Genomic DNA, 15573 nt, shown 5'->3' on the forward strand with positions numbered 1-15573 from the left:
AATAGACCCATAGATTAGCACAGAGACCTATATACTTGCATACAGATTCATAGACTGATAGAGTGAGTTGTGAGTAATCGGGTTACATGAGTTTAATGAGAAAAAAAATTGCACCACACGAAGTTCGTTTTTTTCTTGGTTCGGGTAAAATTTGCATTCTTTACGAAATGTTAATAAGTCAGGTGACTGGCATGCGACCAATCATTTCTTTAATCGAGCTGACGAAGTCTCGCTACGCCTGCCACGTGGCGGACCATCCCCTCCCCTACGCCAGATGATGCTGGTGATGCTGCAGCCGCCGATGCTGCAGTGTTTTATAAGCACAGTTAACGACTCAACACGCTCGCCGGTAACACTGCGCGCGCGGACTTTAAATCATGCATATATCCTAGGCGACGTTTCGGGCAATGGCCCTGCTTCACGTGTGTGCTATGAGGGGTGGGGTGGAGTGGGGGGCAGGCATCATGGCCGGGCAAGCGTCCGAGGCATGTAGCAACGACTCCGGAATGGTCACCCAGACGCAGCTGTAGCGGAGCTGTAGGGGAGCTTGGGGAGTCGTTTGTCTGTGATGCCGTCTTCCAGAGGCCGTTCTCGAACACGCCGTGGTGCACTGCTTTCTGCGAGTGTTACACACGGGGCGAGGGGGGGGGTTGGGGGATTGGGGGGTGGGGGTGATCACTGGGCTGGGGGATTGGGGGGTGGGGGTCACTGGACTGGTACCCTGTAAAGACATCAACAACAACATCAACAACAGGCTTTTTCCCTTTCTGGCAACAACACAAGGATGTCCCAACACTAAGTAGGCACCTATTGCAAAGCATCGCGTCTGCATAATCCACACGTACTCGTGGCAACATATACAAACAAACGTGCTCCGATTATAATATAATGTCGGCATTGTCTTTGAAACTGATTGGCCCGCACCAGAGACGGCTGCCTTCTTCACGGCTTCGTCTCACCACCGGTGGTCGACCAGAGAATCAGAAAGGCGATGCGATTGTCCGAGCATCAACAGCTCTGGCTTTGAGCGGCTATAGCTGCTGACCAGAGGTCGCAAACGGGGTTTGATTCCTTACCCGTACCCGGCCGCACCAGGGTCGCAAATGGGAACCCGTACCCGGCCGGGTACGGGTTCCCGTTCCCTACCCGTACCCTACCCGAAATGAGTGACAAACGGTTACTCACCAGTGACTCACGGCCTACCCGTACCTGTACCCGGCCGCACCAGGGTCGCAAACGGCTACCCGTACCCGGCTGGGTACGGGTAGCCGGGTATCGGGTAGGGTACGGGTATCGGGTACCTGGTTGCGACCTCTGCTGCTGACCCAAACCCGAGCCCAATCCTAACCTTCATCTCGACCTGACCCGGGCACTCACCGTACCCCTAACCCCAATCCTAACCTTCATCTCGACCTGACCCCGGCACTCACCGTACCCCTAACCCCAATCCTAACCTTCATCTCGACCTGACCCCGGCACTCACCGTACCTCTAACCCCAATCCTAACCTTCATCTCGACCTGACCCCGGCACTCACCGTACCTCTAACCCCAAGCCTAACCTTCATCTCGACCTGACCCCGGCACTCACCGTACCTCTAACCCCAAGCCTAACCTTCATCTCGACCTGACCCGGGCACTCACCGTACCCCTAACCCCAATCCTAACCCCGACGCTTAGCCCGCTTCCCACTGGCAACCCCCTCTTGTTTCCATTGCACCCCTGCCGCCCTAACCCCCGTGACCCGTGACCTTTGCCCATCGGCCGTGCCCCCTCTTGCCCCCCCCCTCTGTCCCCAGCTGCGATTGGTGGCAGCAGAGGGGGGAGGGGGGGTGGTGTTTCCCTCTCGAGATGCAATTTTTTTTCCTTTTTTTTGTTCATTTTTTTTGTTCGTGGCCAGCGCCAGGTTCCTGCCGTTTTCTATCCGGTCAGCGCAACCTTCTGCTGCGCTTGCACAAGGAGGCCACGTTAGGGGGGGGGGGTTGGTGGGGAGGGAGGGGGGGGACCATCGCCTCCCCCGCTCCCACCACCGCCACCACAACCCACCCATACCCCCGTCGTCAAACCACAGGATTTTGCAGGAAGTCTCAAACAATAAACGCCCTCCCTGCTGATGCTGCTGCTGCTCGCGTTGGCGTCATCGTGACCCCGACCCAGACGATGTCTTAGATTCGCTCGCTCTTAGCTCGGTTTGTTGATCATCTCCCCCCCTACCACCCCCCCCCCCCCCGCTTTCATCGAGAGCGCCATTGTTCGGGGAGCTCCGGGTCACTGCTGGCCGCGTGACTCCACAGCGGCCCCCTCTCCACACGCGGGGAATGACCCCGCGTGTGGAATGACCCCGCTGTGGAATGACCCCGCGTGTGGAATGACCCCGCGTGTGGAATGACCCCGCGTGTGGAATGACCCCGCGTGGGGAGAGGGGTCCGCTGTGGAATGACCCCGCGCGGCACGAGACGCACGCGCTCGCTTACTCGCTCGGGCTCTCAATTCACACACTCACTTAGACACTCACTTAGACACTCACTCACTCAGACACTCACTTAGACACTCAGACACTCACTCACTCAGACACTCACTTAGACACTCACTCAGACACTCACTCACTAGGGCACTCACTTGCTCGACCACACACTCACTCACTCAGACACACACTCAGACACTCACTCACTTAGACACTCACTCACTCAGACACTCACTCACTAGGTCTGTCAATTGCTCGGACACACACTCACTCAGACACTCACTCACTCAGACACTCACTCACTTAGAAACTCACTTATTCAGACACTCACTCACTAGGGCTCTCACTTGCTCGGACACACACTCACTCAGACACTCACTCAGACACTCACTCACTCAGACACTCACTAGGGCTCTCAATTGCTCGGACACACACTCACTCAGACACTCACTCACTCACTCAGACACTCACTCACTCAGACACTCACTCAGACACTCACTCACTAGGGCACTCACTTGCTTGGACACACACTCACTGAGACACTCACTCAAATACTCAGACACTCACTCACTCAGACACTCACTCAGACACACACTCAGACACACTCAGACACTCACTCACTCAGACACTCACTCAGACACTCACTCACTCAGACACTCACATACTCAGACACACACTCACTCAGACACTCACTCACTCAGACACTCACTCAGACACTCAGACACTCACTCACACACTCAGACACTCACTCAGACACTCACTCAGACACTCACTCACTCAGACACTCACTCACTCATTCACTCACTCAGACACTCACTCACTCAGACACACACTCAGACACACACTCAGACACACACTCACTCAGACACACACTCATGCGACTTGTGTGGGTGGGGGGGGCCCTCTCGGCCTCTCTCTCTACCGTTCGTTGTCCTCGTCTCTGCCGGCGCTGTGGCCGTCGTTTCCCCGGGAAACGGGGGTGGGGGAGGCGGCAATGAATCGATGCCAGATGGGGATGGTCTTGGCTCGCGGGAGTGTGCGCGCATCTGTTACACACGTGTGTGTGTGGTGTGCGTGAAGACACACGTGTGCGCGCGCGTGCACACCGCGTGTGTGGTGCGCGTGCACGCGCACGAGTCTCGTCTCGACTCGCCAGGGGCAAGACTCTGCCAGAGCCCGGGCCAATCCTCTTATGTGGTTTGCGTTGTGGCCATTGTCATCGTCACCGTGAATTATCATCGCCATCGTCGTAATTTTGAATGATCGTAATTTTAATAATTGCAATTTGAATCATCGTAATTTTTATCATCGCAATTTTAATCATCGTAATTTTAATCATCGCAATTTGAATGATCGTAATTTGAATAATCGTAATTTTAATCATCGCAATTTTAATCATCGAAATTTTAATCGTAATTTTAATCATCGTAATTTTAATCATCGCAATTTTAATCATCGCCTAAATTGAATAATCGTAATTTTAATCATCGCAATATGAATAATCGTAATTTTTATCGTAATTTTAATAATCGCAATTTTAATCATCGCCTAAATTGAATAATCGTAATTTTAATCATCGCAATATGAATAATCGTAATTTTAATCATCACAATACGCGCGGCTCCATTTGCGGTGACGGTGCAAACGTTCGCGCCGACGGGGCCTGACGATTCGGTGGTGGTGGTGGCGCGAGTGGTGGCTCTGGCGGTGGTGGTGGTAACAGTGGTGGCAGAGGCGGTGGTGATTCGTCATGGGGTGGGATGACACGGTGGGATAACGCACGCATCACCAAACCTACCGAACAGCATAGGTGCTCGCAAACAGCACTTGCCCCAACAGTCTGTTGAAGGCTATACGGGGGACCTTTGTCTTTGTGTGAGTAGTAGTGCACTGCGCCACGAACCCGGCGATCAAAGTTTCTCACAATGCTTCAAATCGCTTTAAACTATTGTCATTGTAGTGCGTATTTAATGTGGCGCTGCACTCTGTTGTAGGAGAAAACATTTATTAAAAAGTCTATTTAATTAAGTAGAACGTGTTGTCGATATTTATTTAAAGTTGCGCATTTTGATGTGACGTCACATTTCTCACCCCCCCCCCCCTCGTCACTAATGTCTGACCCCCCTCCCCAGGTGTGTGACGTCATTTATGGACGGCCCCTTAAGCCTTGAACGTGCATTTCCTATACTCGCTTAACGACCAAAATCGCTGAACGACAAGGTTTCGTGGAATCAATTACCGTCGTTAGGGGCCGTCCATAAATGACGTCACGCACCTAGGGGGGTGGTTGAGAAATGTGACGTCACATCAAAATGCGCAACTTTAAATAAATATAGACAACACGTTCTACTTAATTAAATAGACGTTTTAATAAATGTTTTCTCCTACAACATCAGAGTGCAGCGCCACATTAAATACGCACTACAATGACAATAGTTTAAAGCGATTTGAAGCATGTTAAATTTTTTTTTGGGGGGGGGGGGGGCAGAGCTTTGTGACGTCATATTTGAGGGGGGGGGGGGTCTGACTTTTTGTGACGAAGGGGGAGAGGGGAGGGAGTCAAAAATCGTCCAAAATCGCGTGACGTCATTTATGGACGGTCCCTTAAGCAGAGAGAGTTCAGACTGCGATGGGTTGCTGCTCGACAATCTGTTCAATCTGTTTGTATTATTTCCATTCTACGTGACTTTACCGAAAGAACCAAGATGAATGTGTTCAAGGCTACGCGGTGGCGGGGGGGGGGGGGGGTCCTCTCTCTCTCTCTGTGCGCTGCAGTTTGTGAGCGAGAAGATGGGAGGAGCGGAGGGCACGAAACTGGACGAGGAGTTCACCCAGATGGAGAAGGTACCTTGCCGTGAGTCGCTGCTGTCCACCCCCCCCCCCCCACGCGTTTCGTCCACCTCCAAGCCGTCCACCTCCAAGCCGTCCACCCCCCACTCGTGCCATCCACCACCCCCACTCGTGCCGTCCAGCGGCGGTTGTGCCGATGGTGGTGTCGGTGGTGGTGGCCAGTAGGAGGCACAGGTGGTACATCTGCCAGTCATCTCGGTCAGTCAATCCATGGCACCTGCTGGGTCGGTCCCGTGACCTCCTCCTGCCGGCGGGCGTTTGACACTTCACGTGGCCTTCAAGTGCACATTGCCTGGCGCAAGCGCCGTGGTGACGTCACCGCCACTTAGTACCGAATGGCGGTTGTTGTTGTTGGTGGTGGCCGGGTGATGGTTCTATGTACGTATGTTGGACTTCTTTTGCACCGTACGTAGCCCACTGCTAATTTGAGGTGCGGGGGAACGACAACAAACTAAACACAAAAAGTTAAAAGGAAATTAGTTTGCAATGTAGTATTGTGGTGTAATGTGGTAGTGAATAGTGTATAGTATAGTGTATACAGAAGTGTGCGTTGTGTAGTGTATAGTGTATTATATAGACGTGTATTATATAGTAGTGTATAGTGTATTATATAGTAGTGTATAGTGTATTATATAGTAGTGTATAGTAGTGTATAGTGCATTATATAGTAGTGTATAGTGCATTATATACTAGTGTGTAGTGTATTATATAGTAGTGTGTAGTGTATTATATAGTAGTGTATAGTGTATTATATAATAGTGTATAGTGCATTATATAGTAGTGTATAGTGCATTATATACTAATGTGTAGTGTATTATATAGTAGTGTGTAGTGTATTATATAGTAGTGTATAGTGTATTATATAGTAGTGTATAGTGTATTATATAGTAGTGTATAGTGTATTATATAGTAGTGTATAGTGCAGTATGTATGTCGAACTTATTTTGCACCGTACGTAGCCAACCGCACTAATCGTAGAAGTGTGGGGGCAGGACAACAACTAAACACAAAAAGCAGATCAAAAGAAATTAGTTTTCAAAAACTATTTTTTTTTTATCGCCTCTGTTGGTCCCAGTCGCGGTTAAAGGGGCGGTTCGTGAAACCAGCCTGAAGCACTGCCCAAGGGGCATACATCCATCGTGGAGATGGAGCAGTGAAATCCCCTCCTGTGGCGGCCGCTAAGTGTATCGACTGGAGCGTCGCAGCACTTTGAGAGGTCTTTTCTCCAGCAGTGGGTTGACAACATCGATTTAAAGTTAAAGTAAAGTTTCAAGTCGCACCGCTGGAAACTAGTTTTTTTATTGGAGGGGCAGTGCTCGTGTCCATTCGTCAAGGAAATTCCACATTCCTATGGCAGTGGATAGATAGCAACCTCGATCCGTGGAGACTACATGAAACTAGACTATTTAAACAAATTTTCTTAACCAGGTAAGGTCCACTGATCTGTATAGCTCTGTTTCAGAAGCAACTTCGCTATCACAAATGATAGCTCAACAAAGTGACTCATCACGTGGAAAATGTATAGCTGCCGAATACTATAAACGAACATCGATTCTAAATGTGGGGGGGGGGGAAACCGGAGAAAATTCCCCGTGACCACGGGGGGAGAGAGACACCGCAAACTCCAAATATACAGCAGCAGGCGTCAGGGTCAGGATCAAACCCACGCGCTCCTGTATACCAGGCGAGGTAGTTAACATCTCGTATCCACCGCGGTGCCTCGAATGGTTGTGGCGGAGCGATGGTTTGGCATGAGACCTCGCGTCACGGATGTCGCGGTTTTGCGTGCGTGGGATTCCAGCAAGTGGATGTGCGCAACAAGGCGGTGGTGGAGCTCATCGCCAGGACGCAGGAGTACCTGCAGCCCAACCCAGGTGAGCGCGGCGAGCGGTTAGCGTGGCGAGCGTGGTGAGCGTGGTGAGTGGCGAGCATGTGGCGAATGTGGTGAGTCTGTGTCATGTGCGGGCGGCTACTGGTGCGTGCGCGTGTGTGTGCGTTGAACGCCAATGTGTGGTTTTGTGTGCGTATGTGGTTGTGTGCTGTGTGTGTGGGTGCGGCGAGCGTGGTGATTTTGTGCAATGCATGGGCGGCTGTTGGTGCGTGTGTTCGTTTGTTTCGTTTCTCGGTCTGCTTGTCCTGGTGAGGGTCGTGGTGGCAGCATGTTGAGTAGGACGGTCCACACCTCCCTTTCCCTCTTCCTGGGGATTCCCAGGCGTTTCCAGGCCAGCCCAGCGACGTAGTCCCGCCAGCGTGCCCTGGGCCGGCCCCGGAGTCTTTGCCCAGTGGGAAGTGCTGCCCGGTAGAGTTCCAGTGGGAGTCTTTCGGGGGGCATCCTTACCAGGTGTCCAAACCACCTCAACTGGCTCCTCTCAATCCGGAGGAGCAGCGGCTCCCGGATTACTGAGCTCCTCGCCCGATTACAGAGAGTGGTGAGCCCAGCAACCCTGCAGGGAATCCTCATTTGGGCCCCTTGTACCCGCGATCTCATCCTTTCGGTCGTTACCCAAAGCTCATGACCACAGGTGAGGGTGGGAATGTAGATCGACCTGCAAACTGAGAGCTTGTTCGAGAACTCAGCTCCAAGTCACTACCAGAGAACGGCAAAGCGCCTGCAACACTGCGGAGGTCGCACCGATCTGCCGGCCGATTTCCCGCTCCCACGTACCATCACTCGCGAAAGAGACCCCAAAGACCTTAAACTCCTCCACTAAGGGCAGCTGTTCTGCCCTCACCTGGAGAAAAAAATTCCCCATCCCCCGGGAGTGAACCATGACCTCAGATTTGGAGGTGCTCATCTTCATCGCAGCCTCTTCGTACTCGGCATCAAACCGTTAAAGTGCATGCTGGAGATCACAGACTGACGAGGCAAAGAGGACAACGCCAACCCTTACTGAAAACATCCTGGGACACGTCCCGCCGACGCCTCCTAAAACTTTTCGATTTAAAGCTTTCGTGACTGCAGGGATTCATCTTCTTGGTTCTTTCGGTAAAGTCACGTAGAATGGAAATAAAAAAATAATAAAAATAAAACATAATAAAATACAATTCTCACGACGTTTCGGCCACAACGCAAGCAGCCGTCCTCAGGTGAAGAACAGGTCTGTCGGAAAGACAGCGTCTGAGAATTGTATTTTATTATGTTTTATTTTTATTATTTTATTATTTCCCTTCTATGTGACTTTACCGAAAGAACCAAGAAGATGCCTCCTAAAACGTCGGATGGTTTGCCAGAACATCTTTGAGGCTGCCCAGTAGTCCCGCTCCATGGCCTTTCCAAACTCGTCCCATGCCTCCCCGGGGCTTTAGCTTCAACGACTGCTGCAGCTGCTGCCCTCTTGGCAAGCCGGGAGGCCTTTTTTTCTGAGCATGGGTTTGGAAAGCCTCCTTTTTTCAACCTGTGACAGCTTCCCTCAACACCGGTGTTCACCAGCGGGTCCGTGAGTTGCCGCCATGACAGGCACCAGCTGCCGTTAGGCCACAGCTTTTCGTAGCTGCGTCCACAATCGAGGTCCCGAACATCGTCCACTCGGACTCAATGTCCACGACCTCCCCTGGAGTGCAGGAGAAGTTTTCCCGGAGGTGGAAGTTGAAATATTTCTGCACTGGATCTTCCGCTAGACGTTCCCAGAAAGCCCGCACGTTTCGCTTGGGCCTTCCACAGCTATCCGGTCGGTGCCCTAAGCGTCGGATGCAACTTTACCACCAGGTAGTGATCAGCTCTGCCCCTCTCTTCACCCGCGTGTCCAGAACATACAGCCTTAGGTCCGATTACACAACTATAAAGTCAATCATTGACCTTCGTCCCAAGGTGCTCTGCTACCCAGTACACCTATGAGTATATTTGTGTTCGAACATGGTGCTTGTTCTTGATTTGAAGCTTTCGTGACTGTAGGAATCCATACTCTTTGGTTCTTTCAGACCGTGCTTTCCCACCTGATGATGGACGCTTGTGTTGCGCCCGAAACGTCGTAATTTATTTTATTTTATACCTACGTGACTTTACCGAAAGAACCAAAGAGTATGGTGTTTGTTATTGACATTCCATGACTAGCGCAGAATTCCAATAACATCTCACCGTTCAGGTTCAGATCGGTGGGGGGGCATTGCTCCCAATCACGCCTCCCCAGGTATCTCCATCATTCCCCACGTGAACATTGAAGTCGCCCAGTAATACCGTGGAGTCGGTCGGCGGCACTCTGTCGAGCACTGCACCCACCGTCTCCAAGAAGGCCTGATACTCTGAACTGCTGTTTGGTGCACAAGCACAGACAACAGTCAGAGTTTTCCTTTCTGAGACCCGAAGTCTCATCGAGGTGACCCGCTCATCCACTGGGACACACTCCAACCGACCAGCACCCAGCCGGGGGGCTTGTGAGCATCCCCACACCCACCCGGGGCCTCTCACCAGGGGTTACTCCAGGATAGGGGAAGAGAGACCACCCCCGATCGAGAAATTTGGTATCCAGTGTCAATGCTGTGTGTGGAGGTGACAACGACTATATAAAGTCGAACTTAATTTGGAGCTTTCGTGACTGCAGGAATTATTCTTTGGTTCTTTCGGTAAAGTCACGTATAAAGATAAAATAATAAATTGTATGCTAGTATTTAATTTAATTTATTATTTTATCTTTATACGTGACTTTATATAAAGTCGGTACCTTTCCACCTCCTACACCATCTCTGGCTCCTTCCCCCCTCCCCCCCCCCTTCCCCCTTAGTGATGTGACATTCCACGTCCCAACAGATAGTGTCTATAGCCGTGGAGCAGGCCGTCTGAGACCATCCCTTTCCTTGCTGTCCTGGCATCGCACACCCGCCCCTCTCTCTTCGTCCTGCGGATGGTGGGGCCCACACCGACCGGGTTACGTGGGGGGGTCACCCGCCTCACCGGGCGTTTGCCGGCGGACACCACCGCCAGGCTTGGCTCCAGGGGTGTGTCGCGGTATCCCTTGTCTGGGCGAGCTTCTCTGATTTTTGGATTTTTTAACAATTCATCAGGGGCTTTTTTTTCGTACCGTTTTTTTTTTGGTCTGGAACCTCCCCGCAGACCTGTTCGCCAAGGGAGACCCTACGAGGAGTACAAGATTCCAGGCAATGTAGCTCTGTGGGTCATTGGAACGCCCGCGTGTGTGTGTGTTGTATGGCAATGTGTGGTTTTGTGTGCGTAAGTGGTTGTGTGCTGTGTGCGTGGTTCTATGGTTCTGTGTGTTTTGTGGGTTCTGTCTTTTGTGAGCTCTGTGTGTGGTTCTGTGTGTGTGGTTCTTTGTGTGTGGCTCTGTGTGTTTTGTGGGTTCTGTCTTTATGAGCTGTGTGCGTGGTTCTGTGGTTGTGTGTGTTGTGTGGGTTCTGTCTTTTGTGAGCTGTGTGTGTGGTTGTGTGTGTGGTTCTCTGTGTGTGGTTCTTTGTGCGTGGTTCTGTGTGTTTTGTGGGTTCTGTCTTTGTGAGCTGTGTGTGTGGTTCTGTGTGGAGCGGTGATGTGGCGGTTAGTGCGCTGCGCTACGAACCCGGTGGCCTGAATTCGATTCCCGCTCACGTCCTAGGCCTTCCCTAGGACGACTCCTCAGCCTCAAATGAGTATCTGGTGTGGTGTGTAAACATCGCCACTTGGAAGACAAAGACGGCCGGGGGTGGTGCTGGCCACCCACCCCCTCGTGTGCCGTGCCGGCCTTCATAGATGCTCGCTAACAGCACTTGCCCCAACAGTCTTTTAAGGCTACACGGGGGATCTTTGTCTTTGTGGTTCTGCGTGCGTGGTTTTGTGTAGGTATGTGGTTGTTAGATTTTAGTGGCGATTCAATTGGATGTGGGGGGGGGGGTTACCAGCCCCTCGCATCCGTCGAGAGCCACCAGGGGCCACCGTGGTGGCTGCAAGTCAGAGGTCGCAAACGGGTTTTGATTCCTTACCCGTACCCGTACCCGGGCCGCACCAGGGTCGCAAACGGCTACCCGTACCCGGCCGGGTATCGGGTAGGGTACGGGTATCGGGTAGGGTACGGGTATCGGGTAGGGTACGGGTATCGGGTACCCGGTTGCGACCTCTGCTGCAAGTGCCATGAGGGGGAACTGCCGATTGAAATGAGCCTCTCCCACGTGGCATTGCTCACCGCAGCACTACCGTCCGGCACCACCAAGGAGTTACTTGGTAGGCTTTGGTGGTACATGTTGTTTATGTCGTTTATTGTGCAAATTCGGTCACAGTTCCTATGATCACTGTTACATTGCTTTTATGGCTTTATTTTGGTGATTTGCAAAAGTTTTTTGGTTTGGCCAAGTTTTGTTTGTTGTAGTACGGAGTTAGACTGATGGCCTTAATCTTAGTTGTCTTGTGGTTGTTGTTGTTTGACTTGCATCCCACTGGGATTTTTGCACACAGCGTTGGTGTACGGTGCTTTTTTCTGGAATTTTTGCTGGTTTTTTTCCTGGATTATCAGTTTGCACTTAGTCACATTAAGATGTTATCTTGTTCATGTTTTAGTTTTTTGTTTGTTGCGGTTGCACCCGATTCAAGAGCCAAATGGCTCACAGGGCTATTCCTAATAAATGAATTTGAACTTGAACAGTAGGGGGGCACAGGTGGTGCATCGGCCAGTCATCTCAGTCAGTCGATCCACGGCACCCGGGTCTGTCGCTTGACCTCCAGCCAGCGGGCGTTTGTTACTTCACGTGGCCTAAGTGCACATAGCCTGGCACAAGCGCCGTGGCGACGTCACCTTCACTGAGTGGCGAATGGCGGTTGTTGTTGTTGTTGTATGCGGTTGTGTGCTGCTGTGTGTGGTTCTGTGCGGGCAAGCGGTTACCTGCTGCTGCTGCTGCTGCTGCTGTTTGTGCCCTGCTGACGCCCCGATGCCCCCCGTGCCCCCCTTCCCCCCCAGCATCTCGAGCCAAGCTGGGGATGCTCAACACGATGTCCAAGATCCGCGGGCAGGTGAAGACGACCGGCTACCCCCAGCCCGAGGGCGTGCTGGGAGATGCGATGCTGCGCTTCGGGCACGAGATGGGCGACGAGTCACAATTCGGTCGGTAGCCTCACCCCCGCGCGCCTTCTCGCTCGCCACCGCTCACCGCTCGCCGCTCACCGCTCACCGCTCACCTCTCGCCGCTCAACTCTCAACACTCAACTCTCACCGCCCGTCCCTCGCCTCTCACCACTTACCTCACACCGCTCAACTCTCACCACTCACCTCTCACCGCTCAACTCTCGCTCACCTCTCGCCGCTCACCGCCCGTCGCTCGCCTCTCACCACTCACCACTCGCCTCTTACCGCCCACCGCTCAACTCTCACCACTCACCTCACACCGCTCAACTCTCACCGCCCACCTCTCCCTCTCGCCGCTCACCGCTCAACCCTCACCTCTCACCTCACACCGCTCACTGCTCACCGCTCAACTTTCACCTCACACCGCTCACCTCTCACCACTCACCTCTCACTGCTCACCACTCACCACTCAGCTCACCTCTCACCCCTCACCGCTCGCCGCTCGCCACTAACCGCCCGCTGCTCGCCTCTCACCGCTCACCTCTCACCACTGACCTCACCCGTGCCCAGGGTGGTGAACGAGTCGTGTGTGCGCTGTGCCCCCCCACCCCCCCCTCCGACCCCCCTCCCCCCCTCCCGCCATCTCGTCCTTCCCCCCCCACCGCCACCGCCACAGGCCAGGCGCTCGTGGATGTGGGCGAGTCCCTGAAGCAGCTGTCGGAGGCCAAGGATGCGCTGGACATCAGCGTCAAGCAGAACTTCATTGACCCCCTGCAGAGTCTGCAGGACAAGGAGCTACGTGAGATCGGGGTGAGTGCCGGAGCGGGGTGGGGGGGGGCTAGCAGTGGGGGGGGGGGGGGGGCTAGCAGTGGGGGGGGGGCTAGCAGTGGGGGGGGGGGGTCAGGTAAGAAGTCTCATTGAATCTTGACTTAAAGCTTTCGTGACTGCAGCAATTCATATTCTTTGGGTCTTTCGGTAAAGCCACGTAGGTAGGTTGAGGAGACGGCCGCTTGTGTTGCGATCGAAACGTCGCAGTTTTTTTACACGCTTTTATTGAACTCACTCTGTCAGCTGTCGTATCCCCAAATCTTGTAGCTCAATTTTAACCCACTTCCCAATGTGGTATCGACTGCAAACTTGGTATACTTATGTCACTACTGATGACAATACTATATTCTATCATAGAAATTTTTTTTTTAAACATTCTTTTACACGCTTTTTATAAACTCACTGTCTGTTGTCGTATCCTCAAATCTTGTAGCTCAATTTTAACCCACTTCCCAATGTCGTATCGACTGCATACTTGGTATACGTATGCCATACTGCTGACAATACAATATTCTATCATTGAAAATAAAATATATATTTTTAAGCGATCTTTTTTATATCTTATGTTTCGGCTTGGGTCTAATTGTCCACGCTCAACTGACGTTGGCTGTAAATCACCACGGTTTCTTACGTTATGGCAAGCTTCGGAGCCACTTCCTGGAGTCGTGGAGTTCTGCCATTACTCGTACGGTACATTTCATTAAAGCGTGTTTTCAAAAAAGTATTATTACTTATTTATTATTTTCTTTCAACCTATCTCAGTGGCTTTACCGAAAGCCCCAAAGAGTCTCAAAGCCTCTTCGTCAACGATTTTGTTTTCGCGTCTTTCACGACAATATTTTGCCTGCAAAAAAATAATCCGTCAAGACGCGCAACACCTTGGTAAACGGATGATATCTTGCGATGCTGCTGCTGGCTTTTTTGTTGTTGGCAGTGGCGTTGCCCCAGGTGTTAAACGTGTTGGTATAGGAAGGGCCATTTCCCGCCATTCCCCCACGGAATCATCCTCAATGCAAATTCGCGGGGGAGCGCGCGCACTGGACATTTTCACGATTTAGACGACGACCAGCGAAAGACGAGGGCAGAGGGAGACCTGCGGATGAGACGAGATTGAGGTTGATGTTGTGTGACCCCGGTGGGAACTCGAGAGACCAGGACAGGAGCCTCATTGATAACACTGGTCAACACACTTTTTCTGGCATAAGGTATTCCAACGGTTTTAATGTAATTTTGGGGTGCTGATTCCTTATCTGGCATCAGTTTTTGTCTATCACATCAGGTTTTTGAGATATCAAATATTGCATTTTCAATAAAAACTGCAGAAGAAAAATATTAAATAAATGTGGATATCTACATAGAATTATATTATAAACACACTATCCTAAAAATACTGCACCATATTTTAACACTAAAGCAGTCACTGACTCGCAACAACTTGCAATCATAAGTGACAGAGTTAATTTCTGGTAAAATCAATGAAAATTGGGTATGCCGATAGCATAAAAATGATGTGATAGAGCAAATCTGAGATCAGATTTGGAATCAGCACCCTGAAATTAGTCTAAAAGAGCTACAAAAGTCCAAGCCAGAAAAACATGTTTTTTTTTGTTGACCAGTGTAATTGGTTTTTTACCCTTCTATCTGGCAACAAAACTGACACCTTTTTTACAAGGAGTCATGTTTGCATAGACCACAATACCTGCAGCCATAATGCAAACAAAAAACATAACTGTCCTTGAAGTTGATTGGTCCACACCCGAGACAGCTTTCCTTAGAGCCTAGTCTCACATGGGTTGGACCAGATGACGCCAAAAGGCGCACAACTCAAAGACAATGCACCATCAGAGTATGAGAGCTCGGGGTAAGCATTTACACCATTGGAACCTCATTTGCCAGTAAAAAATATAATTGGTTTTTTACCCTTCTATCTGGCAGCAAGAGTGACCTGGGAGGTGCTGTCAGTAGCAGGGGGCGACGATTACGACTGCTGCTGCTGCGTAGAAAACCAATCGAATAAATTTAAGAACTAGAATTTTGGTGTCCTGCCTTATTCTAGCTCCTGCGGAGGGCTTCTCAACGCTTCATGCCTTGCATGTCGGCCCCCACTGATTTCCTCTTCTCCCCCCCCCTCCCCCAATGTCTGCGGATACTACTGACTCTATTGTATGGTGGGTGTGTAGAGATATATGCCTGTTAGATCAACTTTTTACCCCCATATCTGGGGATGGGGGGGGTCCACTTTCTATAACTTTTTGATTCAGACCTTCTGAAAGGCTCTCACCGTTTAGTTGACGGACAAACGAAACGCCGGGCTTTTATAATGAGAAGATTTGGCGAATTTGGACCTCGACGCCGACGGCACACAACGGTACCGACCCTTGCGAGCGGTGTCGCGGGAACGTCAACGTCCCTCCGTGACGGCGCGCGGCGCGAATTCGGGTCCCCGCGGTTCGTGC

General features: G+C 51.4%; 1 pseudogene; it reads left to right on the forward strand.

Annotated features, from left to right (window-relative positions):
* LOC133351894 (endophilin-A3-like) overlaps positions 1–15573 on the forward strand; it is a 33044-nt pseudogene that overhangs the window by 6509 nt on the left and 10962 nt on the right.

This window comes from Lethenteron reissneri, chromosome 1 (assembly GCF_015708825.2).
Source record: "Lethenteron reissneri isolate LAM-NWPU_2019-01 chromosome 1, ASM1570882v1, whole genome shotgun sequence".
NCBI classification, from domain to species: Eukaryota; Metazoa; Chordata; class Hyperoartia; order Petromyzontiformes; family Petromyzontidae; genus Lethenteron; species Lethenteron reissneri.